The sequence below is a fragment of the Alligator mississippiensis genome, chromosome 9 (assembly GCF_030867095.1).
Source record: "Alligator mississippiensis isolate rAllMis1 chromosome 9, rAllMis1, whole genome shotgun sequence".
In the NCBI taxonomy this organism is placed as follows: Eukaryota; Metazoa; Chordata; order Crocodylia; family Alligatoridae; genus Alligator; species Alligator mississippiensis.
In genome coordinates, this window is record NC_081832.1 from 78,102,098 (window position 1) to 78,119,366 (window position 17,269).

General features: G+C 41.2%; 1 protein-coding gene across 1 annotated transcript in view; it reads right to left on the reverse strand.

Moving 5' to 3' along the window:
* Positions 1-17,269, reverse strand: part of CLINT1 (clathrin interactor 1) — a 68,425-nt gene that overhangs the window by 31,506 nt on the left and 19,650 nt on the right. The window lies entirely within an intron of this gene.

Consider the following 17,269-nt stretch of genomic DNA (forward strand, 5'->3'; position numbering starts at 1 on the left):
GGGTTCAAGGACCCTCTACAGGAGTTCATGCAAAGAAATGCAACAAAGGAAAAAGTAATAAGACGTTTTACTATCATCAATAGTAAGACAGTCAAAGAATACTCCTTCTTGAATAGCTCTCTCAGAAAACATTAATATTTAGTTACAAGCCTAGTTTTTTTTCTTAACGCCAAGAAGAGAGTCCTAACATACCCCAGGGGTGAGTTGCTATGCCCTAACTGGTTGGGGCTGAATGCATTTATCCTTAACAACTCCATTCCTATGAAAAAGTACTCCATAATTGAAGAGAATTTTTTTCAGAAGCTCTGCCAGTGGGAAAATGTAATCCTCAATCACATAGATTTGCATCATAAAAAAAGCCACAATTAAAAGATACACCCATTAAGCACATTCTTCCTGCTTCCTGAGCCCTCTTTAATGTATTTAAAATAGATCTGCAAGACTTATTGGTGTGTTTACTTCCTTTGTAGTGTAAGTTTGAAAGAAATGTTTAACTGTTAAATACATAATCACAATTGGTTCGATTCTGCAAGAAGTTCCTGTAACATGATTTGGTTCAGCTTGGGAGTCCATGGAATGTGATGCCAAACCAGGAGTAGATTCAATGCTTAGTAACTCTCTCTCAACCTGAAAGGACAGTCCATCCATCTAGTCATTCAAACAGTTTTGCAGTCACCCCGACTGCTCACACAGCAGTGTGAACTGGCTCAAGCAGTACTCTTCCAGCAGTCTTTAGCTAGAAGGCAGAGACCTTGGAACAGGGAGTATTACACAAAGAGGAGGGGAAAAAAAGAGAGAGGAAGATGCATTTATGCCCATAGAAAAGACCCCAAGAATTTAAATCACATGAGCGTGAGAATTCTTGAAATCAGATTTTGCAATCCAATTTAATCCGTTTGCTTCTCAAGAAAATGTAACCCACATAACTCAATAAGTAGTCGGCGAGCTGGTAGACCGAGCTGTATTAGAAAAAACATAATCCGAACACAGCATAAAGTACAAACAGCAATGAGAGTTGTACAAATTCACTGCTTAAGTTTGCCTTAAAAACAACTCAGCCCCCTTGCCACACACACACCTCAAACTTCTGTCTACAGCAAAGAAAATGGCAGAAACAGATGTAAGCCAATACTATTTTTAATTCCCATGAATATGGATTTCTTCCCCCCTCACCAATACAGGCTTCACAAGCGGTGTAGCTTTCAGCACACTAGTTTCCTTGTCCAATTTAAGAAAAGCCATGGGTCAACTAGAAAAGATTCTGCTTGCTTTTATAACCCCTCCCTAAGCTCTTGTTTGAAAAGCTGCATGAAGGGGGAGTATAAAATAGAGCATTTCCTATGTTTCTTCAAGTAAAAAGTTTAAGATTGGAAATCACAAGGAAGGTGGGGAAGGGACACAAGTTTACAGTAAAAATACCAACATCAACCAAGCAGAAATTCAAACTACATTGCTGAAACAGTACTGGGGAAGTGGGGGTGCAGGGGAAATGGAGGAAAGTTAAGTAATGCAAAAAAGCGTAGTTAAATCCCACTAAGTAAGAAAACATGCTCCATTTCTGAAGCCATCCCGCAGTAAAGTCATTGTTCTCACCAAACAGGAGAAAGCTCTCATAAATGCCAAGACGAGATCTAATGGCACAAAGCGTTCCAAAACAACATATCTTTAAGCCGCATTTAATTCAGCAACAAATGTAAACTTGAAAAAAGTTGTATAGTTTGGCCATGTTCCAGGTCATTTAAAAATAACTATTTCTAAAAAGGTGGAAATATAGTTTTATTCTTCCTTTCCCATGTTTTCTATGGCCCTCGTTCCATGCCCTACCCATGATTCCTGTGACCTTTGCAGCAAAAAAATAATTTACATCCAGATGTGAAGGGAAAAAGTGACTAGTTTGATTGCCAAGACTTCCTGTGATTGATATAAATTTAATATCCGAGGACACTTTCAGACACCAGGGGGGGCTCGCTGATTAGTTTATACTGGGCGGCTTCCAGGGAATCGTGCCGGACGCCATGAACATCGGCTGCTTTGCAAACAACTGGATATACAATAGTTAAACTGGCAGAAGGTGTCCTAGCACTCTGTTTAAAGCACGCTTTATAATCTGAAAGGCTGCTTTTGGATTTACACCAAATTGTTAATTTAAAGACTACACAATGCGAATCTTATAACGAGCCAGTTTACAGAAACTTTTGACATGGACAGAGATGTTAAATAAACAGGAGAAGTGTATTTAGGAACGATGTCCAAAATAAAGGCCCACAGAATAAATAAATGGGTGGACATAAATACTTACAAACTCTTTGCTGCATTCCTTTCTGCTTACATGCTAACTTTCTTATAATAGTCTGCTTAAGCGTAGATCTGTGGCAACTACTGTTGAGGATATTTTTTAAATTTGTTATTACAGCACCCTCTTTAAATAAGCTCCATCAGTACAAGTTTGGTTATTTGTTAAATTTCTAAAAAACCTGAAGGGGGCACTGTCACATTTCTTTGGGCTCAGCGAAAACCAGCATGTTCTTTATCCTTAATATTTCAACAAAAGAATAGTTAGATTTGTAAATATGCATCCCTTTGCATTTAAAGCAATTTTCAAAGGCTGTTCAAGCGATGTTCCTAAATTCCTCAGCAGCATCTCTTTTTACTAATAGAAGGAACACCAGTACATGTTAAAGATACTTGACTGGTCTCAGCATAGATCAATTTAATGATTAAAATATTTTTTCTGTTAAAAAAACTGAAAATATTTACACCTAAATTCTGCAACTGGACAGGTCTATGCATTCTGGTTAAAAATGCCAGTTTGCCTAAAATGCTTTATGTGCTTAAAAAGGAAAAGAGAAGTTTTAAAAAAGAAAAATACTGCAGTAGCTTTCTAAATATTTCAGATTTTCACCTGAGTTATGGTTTCCTGAGATCCATAATTTGAGATAACCTTCCTCCCACCCCTCCAACAATAACACACAATTGTTTCATTTGATTTACTGATGCATATGGGTTTACAGGTAAAGGGAGTTTGGAAGAAAAGAGTCATTTTCTTAATCCTTCCTACAGGGAAGGAAGCCAGAGATGGGGGAAAAATAATAAGATCCAAGTAAAGTTTTATAGAATATTTACAAGTTTATTTGCCCATTTTCTGCCTATGAAAATATGAACGACTATAAATCATGTTACTTTGGGAATAGCATAGAGAGGAAACCTGAAGCACATGGATTTCTTATGTATGCAAATGAAATATGGAACTTGCATGTACAGGCTTGCATAAAAGTTACTGGTTTTGAAGGAGTACTTAAAAGATGAAGACTTTAAAAGTTAGTTTTCCTTGCTAACACACTGAATGCGACTGAAGAACAAAGCAAGCATAGAACACAAGTGCCTAAGTAGGTTGTAGGAATAATTTTTTTTTTTTTTAAGTGTATGATTTCCATTCATTCCACTTATTACAAAGCTACGATGAGCAAATTTTGGGTTACTGCACTATGGCTCCTCACAACACTGAACCCCATATGAACCAAGACTCTGTGTTGCTCCTTGGCTCCAAAGACTAAGGGATTAATGAAGATGAAGTGTATTATGTTCTCTAGAAAGTATTAACTCCTCAAAGTGTGTTTTACCATAACATCCATAAAATAAAATAAACACTGACGAGGAAAGTTCCCTTAGGCTGAAAAGAGGCACTTTAACACCAGAAAAAGTTGGTTTTGTACATTTCTAGCCAAAACATTAGGAAACCAGTCCTAAATAATACTTGCAGTGTTGAGAGAGAGAAGTTAGATAGCAAAGCACGTGATTTTCACCACTACGGATAACAAATATGTCTTCTACAGACTCTTCTTGTGCTATATTTCTATATCCAGGTGCATGTGAAGGGCCACCTCAAAATTTTGGAAAGGCTCTTTAACCCCAACTCCCTACAAAGGTGACATTTCCAGCCTTCAGGGAGCATGACAGTCCTCATTAATGAGAACAGTAGTAGAAACCTATATGTATGCTTCAGACTACAAAATTATAGGCTTTCTAAATTTTCAGATGACATAATACTTTAATATGCCAAAGCACAGACATCCCAACAGTAACCCAGAATACTGCTTTATACGTATTAATAAAGGAAATGCTAGTGGATAAAAGCTTAAATATACCGATTAAAATTGTGCAGCAACACTTAATAGTTTGCAAACACACTGCCACAGAGGGAAATACTATGCCAAATAATACTATGCTTCCACATCAGCCACACAGATAAAACATTCCCTGTAATTCAATCCAAGCTGTAGCACGGATGATTACTTCAAAGTTCAGTGATCAGAGGAGCTGATATAGATAAGTAATCCAAATATCAGTCGGCCACAAGGGGTGTGAGAAAAGAAGATATTCACACATTAAGAAGTGTAATGGAAGTATGTAACAAGCTTATCCACACACATTTACAATGCAACCCATTTTAATATTGGTTAAGGGATCAAGCGGCATAAACAGATGTTATTCAAGTTTTCAATACACCTTAAAAATCTAGAGTGTGACCTGGGGTAATAGTCAGGCTACTCCATTTAAAGACCTATGAGGATGGTGGTGTCAGCAAGGGCAAAAATGCAGTTTTTGACACTAGATCCTCGTTGGCTTCATTAAATCAAAGACCTAAACTTGCAAAAACTTTTAAAAAGTCACAGTGAAAGGGAATATTACAACCACTTCTTTATAATGATGGGAAAGGTATTGGATTGGACAGGGCAAGACTAATTAGAAACATTTCTCAAACCTCTGGGAAGCTACCCACTGTGCTGAGGGAGCAAGCAGCAGGGAACGAGAAACCTGGTTATACAGTTAAATTTTTTTCAATGTATATTTCAAACTAATTATGATATCATGTATACATGGGACTCCTATGTGCATAATATTATGCCTTTAACTATTACTCCAAGGACCTTACTGGATTATACACCTTCTGTTTTCCTTTTTTTTAATTTTACAACTGGGAGCACTAAAATACTAAAAGCTGAAATGAGAAACTTTCTACTTTTTACCACCATTAACAGTTTGCAATGAAAGATCATTCCTCAAATATCTCCATTGAGAGAGAGAGAGAGAGAGAGAGAGAGAGTTTAAAAAAATAAAAATAAAAAAAAAATCAAAGGCTTGAATACCAAGTATTGAACAAACACAACGTTTAAGAAAGACACTATGTCTAGAGTCATTCCTTTCCAAGAACTGCATCTTTGATAAAGACTGTTACGGTTTGTTATTGGGCAACAAAAGCTCTGTTGTTGTTAAGCATTACCTAGCACAGGGGTCACGGAGATGAATTCAACTCTTAAAATAAAGAATCTACTCTCTTCTAGCTCTAACTATAATTAACATCTACAGGGCTGTATTACCATTTTAATAGGTGCAACTTTGACATAATGCTTTGTTGCTTCCATTCTATTCCTTCATACTTGCTTAATCTGTTTTATGAAGCAGTTCATCGAATCATAGACAAGGAGGGTTGAAGGGAGCTCAGGAGGTCACATCTAGTCCAACCCCCTGCTCCATGCAGGACCAGCCCCAACTACATCATCCCAGACAAGGCTTTGTCTAGCCAGATCAGCAAAACTTCCAAGGATGGAGTCTCTACCACCTCTCTGAGTATCTGTTCCAGTGTTTTACTACCCTCCTTGTGAGAATTTTTTCCTAATATCAAACCTAAACTTCCCTTCCTGCAACTTGAGCCCATTACTCCTTGTCCTGTCATCTGCCCCCACTGAGACCAGCCCAGCTCCATCCTCTTTGCAGCCCCCCTGCAGGGAGTTGAAGGCTGCTATTTAATCCCCCTCGGTCTTCTTTTCTGCAGACTAAATCAGCCCAGTTCTCTCAGCCTCTCCTCACCAGTTATGTCCCACAGCCGCACAACCATTTTCATTGCTCTCCACTGGATTCTCTCCAATGTGTCCACATCCTTTCTGTAGTGGGGGCCCGCAGCTGGACGCAGGACTCCAGATGTGGCCTCCCCAGTGCTGAACAGAGGGGAAGAATCACTGCCCTCCATCTGCTGGCAACGCTCCTGCCAATGCAGCCCAGGATGCCATTAGCCTTCTTGGCATCAAGGGCACACTGCTGGCTCCTGTTCAGCTTATTGTCCCCTGTCCTCCCAGATCCTTTTCTGCAGAGCGGCTGCTCAGCCAGTCGGTCCCCAGCCTGTACTGGTGTATGGGATTGTTCTGTCCTAAGTGCAGGACTTTGAACTTGTCCTTGCTGAACTTCAAGAGATTTCTTCTGGTCCAACCTTCCAATTTGTCTAGGTCTCTCCAAATCCTGACCCTATCTTCCAGCATGTGCACTACTCCATCCAGCTTGGTGTCATCTGCAGCTTGGATGCGCTCTATCACCACATTCCAGGTCAGTGATGAAGACACTGAACAAAACTGACCCTGGGACCGACCCCTGGGGCACTCCACTTGATCCTGGCTGCCAACTAGACATAGAGCCAATGATTACTGCCCTTTGAGCCCAACAATGCAGACTATTTTCTATCCATCTTATAGTTCATCCATCCAGCCTATATATTTCCTTAGTTTGCAAATGAGAATGCTGTAGAAGACCGTATCAAAATCCTTGCTAAAACCACATCCACTGGTCTGCCCACATCCACAGCGCCAGTCACCTCATCAGAGAAAACAATCAGGTGGGTTCGGCATGACTTGCTCTTGGTGAATCCATACTGACTGTTCCTAATCACCTTCTCCTCCAGGTTCTTAGAAACGGACTCTTTGATTATCTGCTTCATGATTTTTCCAGGGACTGAGGTGAGGCTGACTGGTCTATAGTTGCCCAGACCCAGACGTTTCTTAAAGACGGGCACTATATTTGCCCTGTCCCAGTTGTCCAGGACTTTTCTCAACTGCCACACATTTTCAAAGATAATGGCCGGCAGCTCTGCAATCACATCAGCCAACTCCCTCAGCCCCCTTGGATGCATTGCATCCAGCCCCATGGACTTGTAGATGTAAGTTCCCATACTTATTTTCAATTTGCTCTCTTTCAGACTAAGTTTTCCTAATTACGCTGGGTGAGCAGGAGGGTGGGGAAAGAGGGGAATAAAAAGCCAAAGTGAACTTTGCTTGGGACCATGAAGGCACATTTCTGTATTTACAGGTTCCTTAACAAGCTTATGTCCCCTTCCTCTGTCAATAAACGCTGCTTTAGCAACCTCAAGCCCTGTGCCCATAAAACAAAGTGAAAACACATTTAACCACTTGCACATCATCCAATGCCCACATCAGTCAGATGTCTTTCAACTAGAGGTCAAGGGCTGACCATTTGAATCTGCATACATACAAAAAAAGCTACTTTACAGCAAGGAAAGGATCACATTTTATCTGCCTCAAACACAAACTACAGTCGGGCAGTACCCCACCTGCTCTATTGCTAACATCCGTGGAGTACGCACAGGAGTATCTCACTAGTGTCAAAGACAAGGACACCAATTCCTACGTTAAGCCTTCAAGTATGTCCAGTTTCTAGAGGCCAAGTAAACTCAGAATGCCAGACTGGGTATTCTTTCAGTTGTAGGAGTGTTGGGCCTTCTCTTTTGCCAGCTTGACTTCTAATCACTTTAGGGTACGTTAGCCAGGACTTTGTCTCTTTCCATAAGAGAATCCCAGTTTAACAGCAGTGTCAGCTCACTACTGCTTTTCTTACCCACTGTACCCAGGCAGTGGAGCAATGAGCCATCCCTTCAGTATTCAGTAAGCAGCATATTTAGAGCCTAAAAATGGTGAAATAGGAGATTTAAAAAAAAAAAAAAAAGAGGTTATATTATACCCAAGCAGAAGGACCTAGAGATGGTGACATGTACACTTCTACAAGGAAGATTACTTTACTGTCCAAACTATATAAATAGTAGACAAAGCAGATCACGTTAATATTTGATTAGCAGTGCAACAGCAGATATGCAGTAGACCTGTTTAAAAGAAAACCTTAGAAAGACTGCATACCAAAGGCTCCATTCCCTTTCTTGACGATGAAGTGATCCATTCAAACATCAGTATGTAAATTATTTTCAGTACATATATTAAAGACCTTCAAAGCCTTGTACTCCAAGAGGGAGTTAAATAGTTATATAGAGTTATATAGTTAAATCCTCTTTAAAAGGTTAAATATTCTCCTTACTTGTGAATGGCCTGCTCCTAAAACTGAGTTCTAAAGTTGGCCTCCACTTAAAAATAAAGAAAGAAAAATTAGTGGTATAACTAAAAATTTCAGGATGCTCAAATATATTCTATCCTATATCCCTACATTCCTAGCTAGGTTCCAATGTGTTTCGCTCTTTTTTTTTTAACATCTACATTAATAATGAATTTGATGCATAGCCAACTGGGTATTAAAAGCTCTATGAAAAAACACGAGGGCTCCAGGTCCCTGGCACTGCTCACAAGCCACTAGGGGCCAGCACACCACGTAGGAAATAGAAATATCTTAAAATCAAAAGTAGCATCATACAGCTCTACTCATTTGTTTCCGTTAGTAAGGTATCATGGCATCACTTGTTCCAAGCTGAGGAAATAGGAAGTCGGGTGAGCGATCAAATCCTATTTCAGGAATATGCAAAAAGTGCATTATAAACCTTTGCATTTCACTGGGTTGTGTCACTACCTTGGAAAGCTCAACGAACAATCTACCTTGGTTCACAGATGGGGGCAGAGGTCAGAAGCCTGTTTTTGCCTGTCTGCTCTCCCAGCCAGCCACCTAGAACATCAAATATTAGCATACCTCAGGTTAGTGCCTACATACAAGGGAGGTGCAACAGCAGCCTAAATCTTACCGTAATTAAAAAATAAAAATTGTTTTTGTCTGTCCAACATGGGTTTGATACCATCTTACCAGCCAGTAATTCTCCAGTCCTCTCAGTTGGGTAGATGAAAACATACTAACGTGGACACACAGTAAGTCATATTTATTTTCATTTAATGTGTGTCAGTTTTGTCAGCATTGTTATGAAACGTGCAACCTAGATGTACAATCTTACAGATAAAACATATGGATGCCAACCATGAAGCCAGCAATCCACAGTCAGCAAAGAAACAGATGGGCTACCCATATGTTAAAATGCCTGGCAAAATACCGCCGGTCATGCAGGGGTAACAGCTCAATGTTAAGTGCTACTTGACCATTTGGAATGACTTACTTCTGAACAGCAGCTTTAAAAATATTAAAAAGAATGACAGCAGACAATGGATTTATAAATACTGGATACTACTTAGGATTCTCTCTGCAAGCCTCAATCATTCAATTTTTGACCAACAGTACCAACTTCATTATGGCACAAAAAAGCCTGAATTATGTTTCCAACTTTTAAAAAAAATTAGCAGTTTCATAATTTATGTTGCAGATGTGCAAGGCAAAATGCAGAGAAACAGATAAGCCAAGAAAAACATCCTGATGTCCACGAATGAATTATGACTTGTGGGAGGAAGGAACTATAAAAGCTATTTCCTGTGTCTTACAACTTTTGTGGTTGAAAGACTACCAAGTAAATAAAGATAACCCATTTTACAGCACCCTCTTTTTCAAAGACTTAACCAAAAAAAATCAAAAAATTGCTGACTTCAAGAATTGGGACAGCATTCTGTGATATACACCCTAACGCACAGAAGATACCTTTGCTGTTCATGAACTACTATTAGTTTTAGTGCATTCCCCCCCCCCCCCCCATTTTTGTAAGAAAAAAGAAAAAAACCCACCACAATTTAAATTATTGTTTCCTGAGCTGTTGCACCTCTCTCAAATACAGGCTAGAAAAGTTTTTACAGAAAGTTTTAGAAATGTCTAAACACAAAAACTACATTTTGTGCTGCACATTTATCCAGGCTCCCCACAAAAGTGTCCGTTTTTTGTATCAGAAGAGGAATCCCTCCAATTCTGAGGGAGGGAAACATGGCATGGCACCCATCACAATTTGAATTTCCAGTCTACTGCAGGTCATTTCTTCCACAAGTTTTGAAAGATCCGATTTTATTTCTATTTCAGACGTAGGAGGAGATGGTTGAAAGGACACAAGTTCCATTGATTTTTGACAAATCATGCTTCTAAATCACTAGTAAAGAAGCATCCATCCAGGAAGAGCATACACCAATTGCAGAAACTTCCTTAGACTGATGAAGGGTTTTTGAACCCGAAAGCTTGCTTGTTAATTGTTTTCCAACTATTTAAGCTGGTCTAATAAAAGATATCAGGTTCACCCAAAGAACCTTGTCTGTCTAAATCACTAGACACTCTTGAAAGTCCTGCTCAGTCTTCAAAGCCTCATAACTTTCCCAGGTCACATATGGTAAAAAAAAGTCACCTGCTTGAGCCAAGTTCACAAGGAGTAACTTTTGGTTCAGCATCGGTAACACTTATTATATCTCATAGTTTGGATCTTTTACAATACTAGTTTAAGTCACTGCTGACACAATGCCACTCGATGTACCTGGATTAGAAAGCAACTTTACAAACTGGTAGACAGTATTATACAATGAAGGCAAAATATTTAGTCTTTGATTCTGTAACTAGGAATAAAAGTAAGTTTTGATGGAAGTATTGCAAGTTTTCATTTCTGATGCACCTTACCATCACCGGAAACCTCTACTAGGGAGCAAACCCATGATCCCACACAGCTGAAAGCGTTTCAGTCTGACAGCATTAAAAAAAACCACAACCATCTTCTCAGTTTGCCCTCCCAGCATCTCCAAGTCGGCCATCATGTACCACCAATTCATGCAATTTAGGAAATCTAATATAATTTAAAACTAGTGCCTAGGTTAGGTATGCATTTTGTACTTGGAGAATATTCTCAGCTCCATTCGAGACAAGGCAAAACATCCAGTAGCTCAGAGGAACTAGGACTGTATGCATTCAATCCTCATGAAATACCATGATGAAGGTGAAACACCAGGCTCAACAGCATACAAGCTTTCTTTGAGGATGCTCCTGCTATAATGAAGGCAGTCCGCAGAGGCTCAAAGCTCAAGAACTGCCTTTGTTCAATGGTGCGAGTAGGTCAGTTTGAGACCTGTACCATTTCTGCATGCACTTTTGTTTCCAGAATGGTTAAGACTGCCGATTCTGGTGACTAGTTTTCAGACTTCAGATGACAAGCAGGAAAAAGCAAATAAAAGACTTTTGAGTAATGGGCAAACTGCCAACCACCTTTATTATTTTATGTAACTGTGTGTGTTCACAGCATTTAGCCAGGCCTCTTTTCTCTGGGTAGCTGACTTTAAGAGAAATATTAAATGGCATTTCCTCCTTAACTGCTGAGGCCAACTGCTTCCCTGCCTTCCACTTGAGTGCCTGCAGAGCAGCTCACCAACATCACCAGGAAGGGAGAAAGTGCTCCTGCCACAGCTACAGCTGACTACTCCAGCTACCAGCGTGATTGAACAGGCCCTTCCTGAGGAAAAATGGCTTTGGGGCTAGAGATGAAGTTTAATGGAGGAAGAAAAAAATGACAGCTGGAAGTGTACCTTAGTCAGTTAGTCTGTAAGGTGCACATGCACCCTGCCATCTGCTTGACTTCAGATTAACATGGCTAACTCCCACAGTCTGACAGAATGAGATTCCTTCCCAAAAAACTGCACAAGTTTTGCATGAGGTGCTCTGCCTCCCATTTGTAAGGAAAGACCTCAGTCCATTTCTATATTTGCCTGTCCCATCAGTGATGATTCTATGATGTCCTAAAAGGAAAAACTAGCAAAAAATTGTGCAAAGCTATCAGAGCTCCCTAAAAGACAGCCATCCTGCTGAAATTTCCCAATCCAAAGAACAGATAGGAAGGCTATCATGGAAGGGATGGCTTAGAAGTTGCTTTCTCTTCAGATGTCTCTCCTTTTAAAGCGCTGGCATATACACCACTTGGAGAACAAGTTTTGAAATTAAGAGACATGCACTGCACGTGCAGATGAGATTTCAAAGTGACACCGTAAAACAAAACAGCAGTTTCTAATCAAGGTGAGACTATTAGGCATAGATTTTCCAATTTCACAAAATAGAAAGTACACAAAGAAAAGAAACCACGAAGAGCATGTATTCAAGGACACTCATGATTAAAACAGTAGTATACAATACTGAAACCTGATCAGAACATCACAGCTCCCTTTACTTTTACCCAGACTGAACTCAACCCACACTGGAGACTGCAGAAGTTTCTACAGCATCCCTGATTAGAAACCTTGGAAACTGGAAGGCAAACAGTACAAGTCTGGGCTAGAGGTAGTCCCGTTGATCTTTTTAGTTTAACATGCAAATTGTGTTTGTCCAACAGTTTCTTTGGGGATGCGTCTGATGAGACGAGACAGAAATACTGAAAGATGCAGAGAGGTGGAAGTGAGAGCTCTTAGTTACTTTTGCAATAGAAGATCATGGAGCCATTCCAAGCTAGGCTGCTTGAACCCTGCATAACGCAGCAAAAGTACTGTCAAGTCACTCTGCATAGCAGAAGTCACCTGGCAGACAAGCCTTGTTATCTCCAACTGGGACTAAGTGTTAGTGCACATCCCTGATGTGATGCTACTTTAGGGCAGAGGTGGACGACCTGCAGCTTATGTGCCCCAAGTGGCTAGCTAGGTGGCACACGTGGTGATTTATAAACCAGGGATCCGGGATCAGAGAGGTTGTCCCTGGCCACATTCCCCTGTGACTCCAGCTTTAAAAAATTGCCCCATGTGCAGTGCAAATGGGTTGCACACAAGGTGATTTAAAACCTGGGAGTCTACCTAGACAGCATGCCCCCTTCACAGGCAGGGGACAGGATAGACTGTCAAGTAAGGGGCTCTCCTAAGGACAGCGGTGGCTCAGGGTGCAGCTTTCCAATGCCCTCTAGCTGGACAGTTTGGTTGCATAGCTCTCCGTGGAGCTGTATGTATGCTCCAGCTCCCGGGCTATTTTTCAGAGAAATTGTTACCGGTGGAAATGAACGCACAAGTCACTTGCCCAATAAATGCCTCTATGCGTCTATGACAGAACAGAAACTGAGTGCAAACCACCCAAGTCCAAATGCAGCGTTCTTACCAGAAGTCCATGCTTCTCCATAGCCAGTCAGGTATACACCTATAGTTCAATGGCGCTGACTACGATAAAAACAAATTTAGTAACCTGACCATGCCAAAAAGAATCATAAAATTAAAGCTGTTTCCGACACCAGTTCAGATGAACCAGTGGGATGATCAGGGTAAATGTAGACCAATGAAAGACGGTTAACCATGTTAGTCTGAAATCAGGCAGAAGGTACAGCAGAGTGGCATCTTAGACATTAACTAGTTACACTGACCATGAATACCAATATGGACAAACTGCCTGGATCAATTTGTACCAACATGTCTAAGAAAGTCACTGAAGTCTTGCCTAGATTAGTGCTCCTGTCAAATCAGCTGATACAATTTTGCCCCAATGCTTCCATGCAGTATTTATTTGGTGTGCCACCTGGATATGACAACTTCTAATACCTAGTTTTCCATTGGAAGTCTTTCACAGATTTCACAGACATTAGGGCTGGAAGGGGTCTCGCAAGATCATCGAGTCCAGCCCCCCCACCCGAAGGGCAGGAAGTCAGTTGGGGTCACAGGATCCCAGCAAGAGAAACATCCAATTTTTTCCTGAAGGCGTTCAGAGTAGGTGTTTGAACCACCTCCGATGACAGGCTATTCCAGACCTTGGGGGCTCGGACAGTGAAGAAATTCTTCCTTATGTCCAGCCTGAAACGGTCTTGCAGGAGTTTATAACCGTTCAACCTTGACATCTCTTGGGGCGCTCTGGTGAACAGATGTTCCCCCAGATCCTGGTGGTCACCCCTGGTAAACTTACAGGTGGCCATCAGGTCCCCCCTGAGCCTGCACTTTTCCAGGCTGAAGAATCCCATAGCTCTCAGCCTGTTGTCATAAGGTCTATTTTCCTGACGTCTGATCATGCGCGTGGCTCTCCTCTGCACTCTCTCAAGCTTCTCCACAACCTTTTTGAATTGTGGAGCCCAAAACTGGATGCAGTACTCCAGCTGCAGCCTCACCAAGGCCGAGTACAACGGGAGAATGATGTCCTGGGATTTGCTCGAGAAGCATCTATGGATGCAAGCCAGTGTTTTGCTCACTTTACTAGCCACAGCATCACATTGAAGGCTCATGTTCATCTAGTGGTCAATCATGACTCCCAAGTCCCTTTCATCCGTAGCGCTAGCCAGCGCAGCACTGCTGAGCTTATAAGCATGCTACAGGTTTTTCTTCCCAAGGTGGAGAACCTGGCATTTTTTGGTGTTAAACACCATCAGGTTCACAATCCACCCATTTCCTGAGCCTGAGTCAAGGTCAGCCTGGATCACCCTCCTGTGCTCAGGTGTGGATGCTTTACCCCAAAGTTTGGTATCATCGGGGAACTTGACCAGTCCGCTACTGACTCCAATGTCCACATCATTAATAAAGATGTTGAACAATATAGGTCCAAGGACAGAGGCTTGAGGGACCCCACTGGTTACAGCACACCATGATGATTGACTTCCGTCAACCACCGCCCTCTGGGTCTGACCACGGAGCCAATTCCCCAGCCAGCGGATCGTGGTGAGGTCGAGGCCGCAGTTAGCCAGTTTTGCCAAGAGGTGATCATGGGATACCAGACTGAAGGCTTTTCTGAAGTCAAGATACACAACATCAATCTCCTCTCCCCTGTCCAGGTGATAGGTCACCTGGCTGTAAAAGGAAATGAGATTGGTGAAGCAAGACCTACCCACAACAAACCCGTGCTGGCTATCCCTCAGGTTGTTGCCATCGGCCAGTCAGTTGAGGATGGCTGATGATTTTTTTCTAAGACCTTCCCCGGGATCGAGGTCAGGCTGATGGACCTGTAGTTTGCCAGATCCACTTTCTTCCTTTTCTTGAAGATAGATACCACATTGGCCTTCGTCCAGTCTTCAGGCACTTCACTCTTAAATAGGAGTTGCTTTTCCACACCTCCCCCCTCCCCAATCAATGATTTGACCAAGGTTAGGATACTTTGCATTATGGAAGTGAAATCTGAAATGCTTCCTGCAAAGAGTCAAATGATACGCATGTGGATGGTGCCTAGACAAAGAAACCTCACCCCGATCAAGTTTCTAGATACCACTGTAATACAAATCATACAGAAATTTAGTTCTCTTATAAGAGACAAAAGGAACCAACGTAACACATCAGCGTATTTCGCAGCACTCCCTTTAAATCCCACCTCTGGTTGCTCATGGTTTGTGCCTTGCTGAGTTTGTTACTGTTGAAATTATAGATCAGTGGAGAAAACCTATAATTTCATGCGCCTTCATAAATTGCTGTGTACACATGTTGCTGTCTGAACAGAAAGTTTTCAGTGCTACCTTCCTCCAGTATAATTACAAGCTATTAAACTATTACTTGAGGGCCCTGACACCACAAGTGAATCCTGGAAGCCTACTTGGAGTGCCATAAAACACAAGACTTCAGACACGGGATAATGCAAAACAAGTCATCTTGCAGGATCAGAGCTCAAGTCAATTCCCTAAAAAAAAAAAAAAGTTATCTGATGTAGCTTGAAGAGAAACGCATCAAGTAGATGCAGGCCTACCAGTAAAAAGACTCCATGGGGGGGGAGGAGGGAGGGAGGAGAGAGTGACAAAAACAAGTTTCAGGAGGAAACTTGGGTTTTGACATGCTTGCTCATTTTGTATGAGCAACAACAGCACTAGTAATTTTATACAGCTGCTTTTAAACCAAACTGGCTGAAGGTTTTGAATGTGCTTAGTGTTCCTGACAATACTAACCTGTGAGATCAGATCTGTGGAAATCAGTACAGGTTTATCCCAGAGTAGCTAGCTATGCTGCCATTTTATTAACAGCTCATGACATTACGTGTAGAAGCAGGTATGTGGGAATTTGCCACCTCCACTTCAAAACTATGAAATGTTGAAAGAGTCCTCAATAGACCAGTATCTTTATTTGCTGATCTCAACTGTGTTCCCTTAAAGCATACAAGACATTACATCACAGCTTTCATAACAGAACCAAATCATATGACTGATCCATTGGCAATTTACGACTAATAAAGATTGCCAAAGAAAATTCTTGAAATGATAAACACTTGGAAAGTATTAGCTGAGTAACTATGGGCATGTGAGATTTTACTCTGCAAAACAGGAAGAAACTGTTAGGGAGAGATTTCAGTCACTGGTCAGTGTACAGTTCTTGGATGCTGGAATAAAATTAGGATTCAATAATCTAATTGATGGATGCAAGGGGCTGTGGTAGACAAAAAAAACATGAACACATTTCACAAAAAAAGCAGAGTCTTAGAAAAATATCAGCTTTAAAAGGATTGTAAGTAGTTGAACAAGTGCCATCATAGAGTTTGTCTTTACTGAAAAGTTAGCTTGAAGTACAAGCTAAGTGTCGGCCCTAACAACTCCAATTCACATGCAAATTATCCAGCTCAAATTGAGTGGTGACTTAAAATAAGCTGACCCATCCATAAGGGTGGTATAAAGACTGAACATTACTGACATTAAACCTATTAATACAGAAAGGACTCAAATTATTCTGTGCTACTAATACAGTAGTGACTAATTCACTCATTGTGCAGCTCTGGTTTTGTTTTGCAGTGTGAACGCTCTTACAGAGTCAGGCTAATTTGAGAAGAGCTAATCTGAGCTGATGTTTCAAGTGCTTCTGTTTCAATTCAGAGGACAGAAGTGGTTTCGGCCCTCAGCTTTGGCTCTTGAGCTCCAGCTGCGGCAGCTCATGCTTTGCTTCTGGAGGTCCCTACTTCAATTCTTTGCAGGAAGGCCAGTGGGTCATCCTCAAACAAAATACAATAAGCTGTTTGAAATGTTTGATGCAGGCATATTAGCCAGTTCTTGTAACAGCTGTACATACTTGTGCACCCTCTTTGGAAAACCTCACCTTCTGAATGACTAATTCTGCTCTCCAACTCATCAAAATATTAGCTTCTTGGTATTAACGATCTAGGTACTTGCATGGCTACCACAGCTGTAATATAATACCTGAGCACCTTGTGAACACGAATACATATGGCCTTGTAAAGTACCTGTGGTGCAGAGAAACATTATTAACGTTTTAAGACCTCAGGTCCTCCGGTCCATCTCCCCGACAACAAAGGATCTAGAGATGTTTTGAGTACTGAAGAAACCAAGCTGAAAGCTAAAGACTATTAAACCTGCTCCTAAAATTAGATCATGAACTAATCTCGACCACTGGACAGAAAAAAGATTTATTCCCTAGCAAAGTCAGGCTTCTTTTCCATA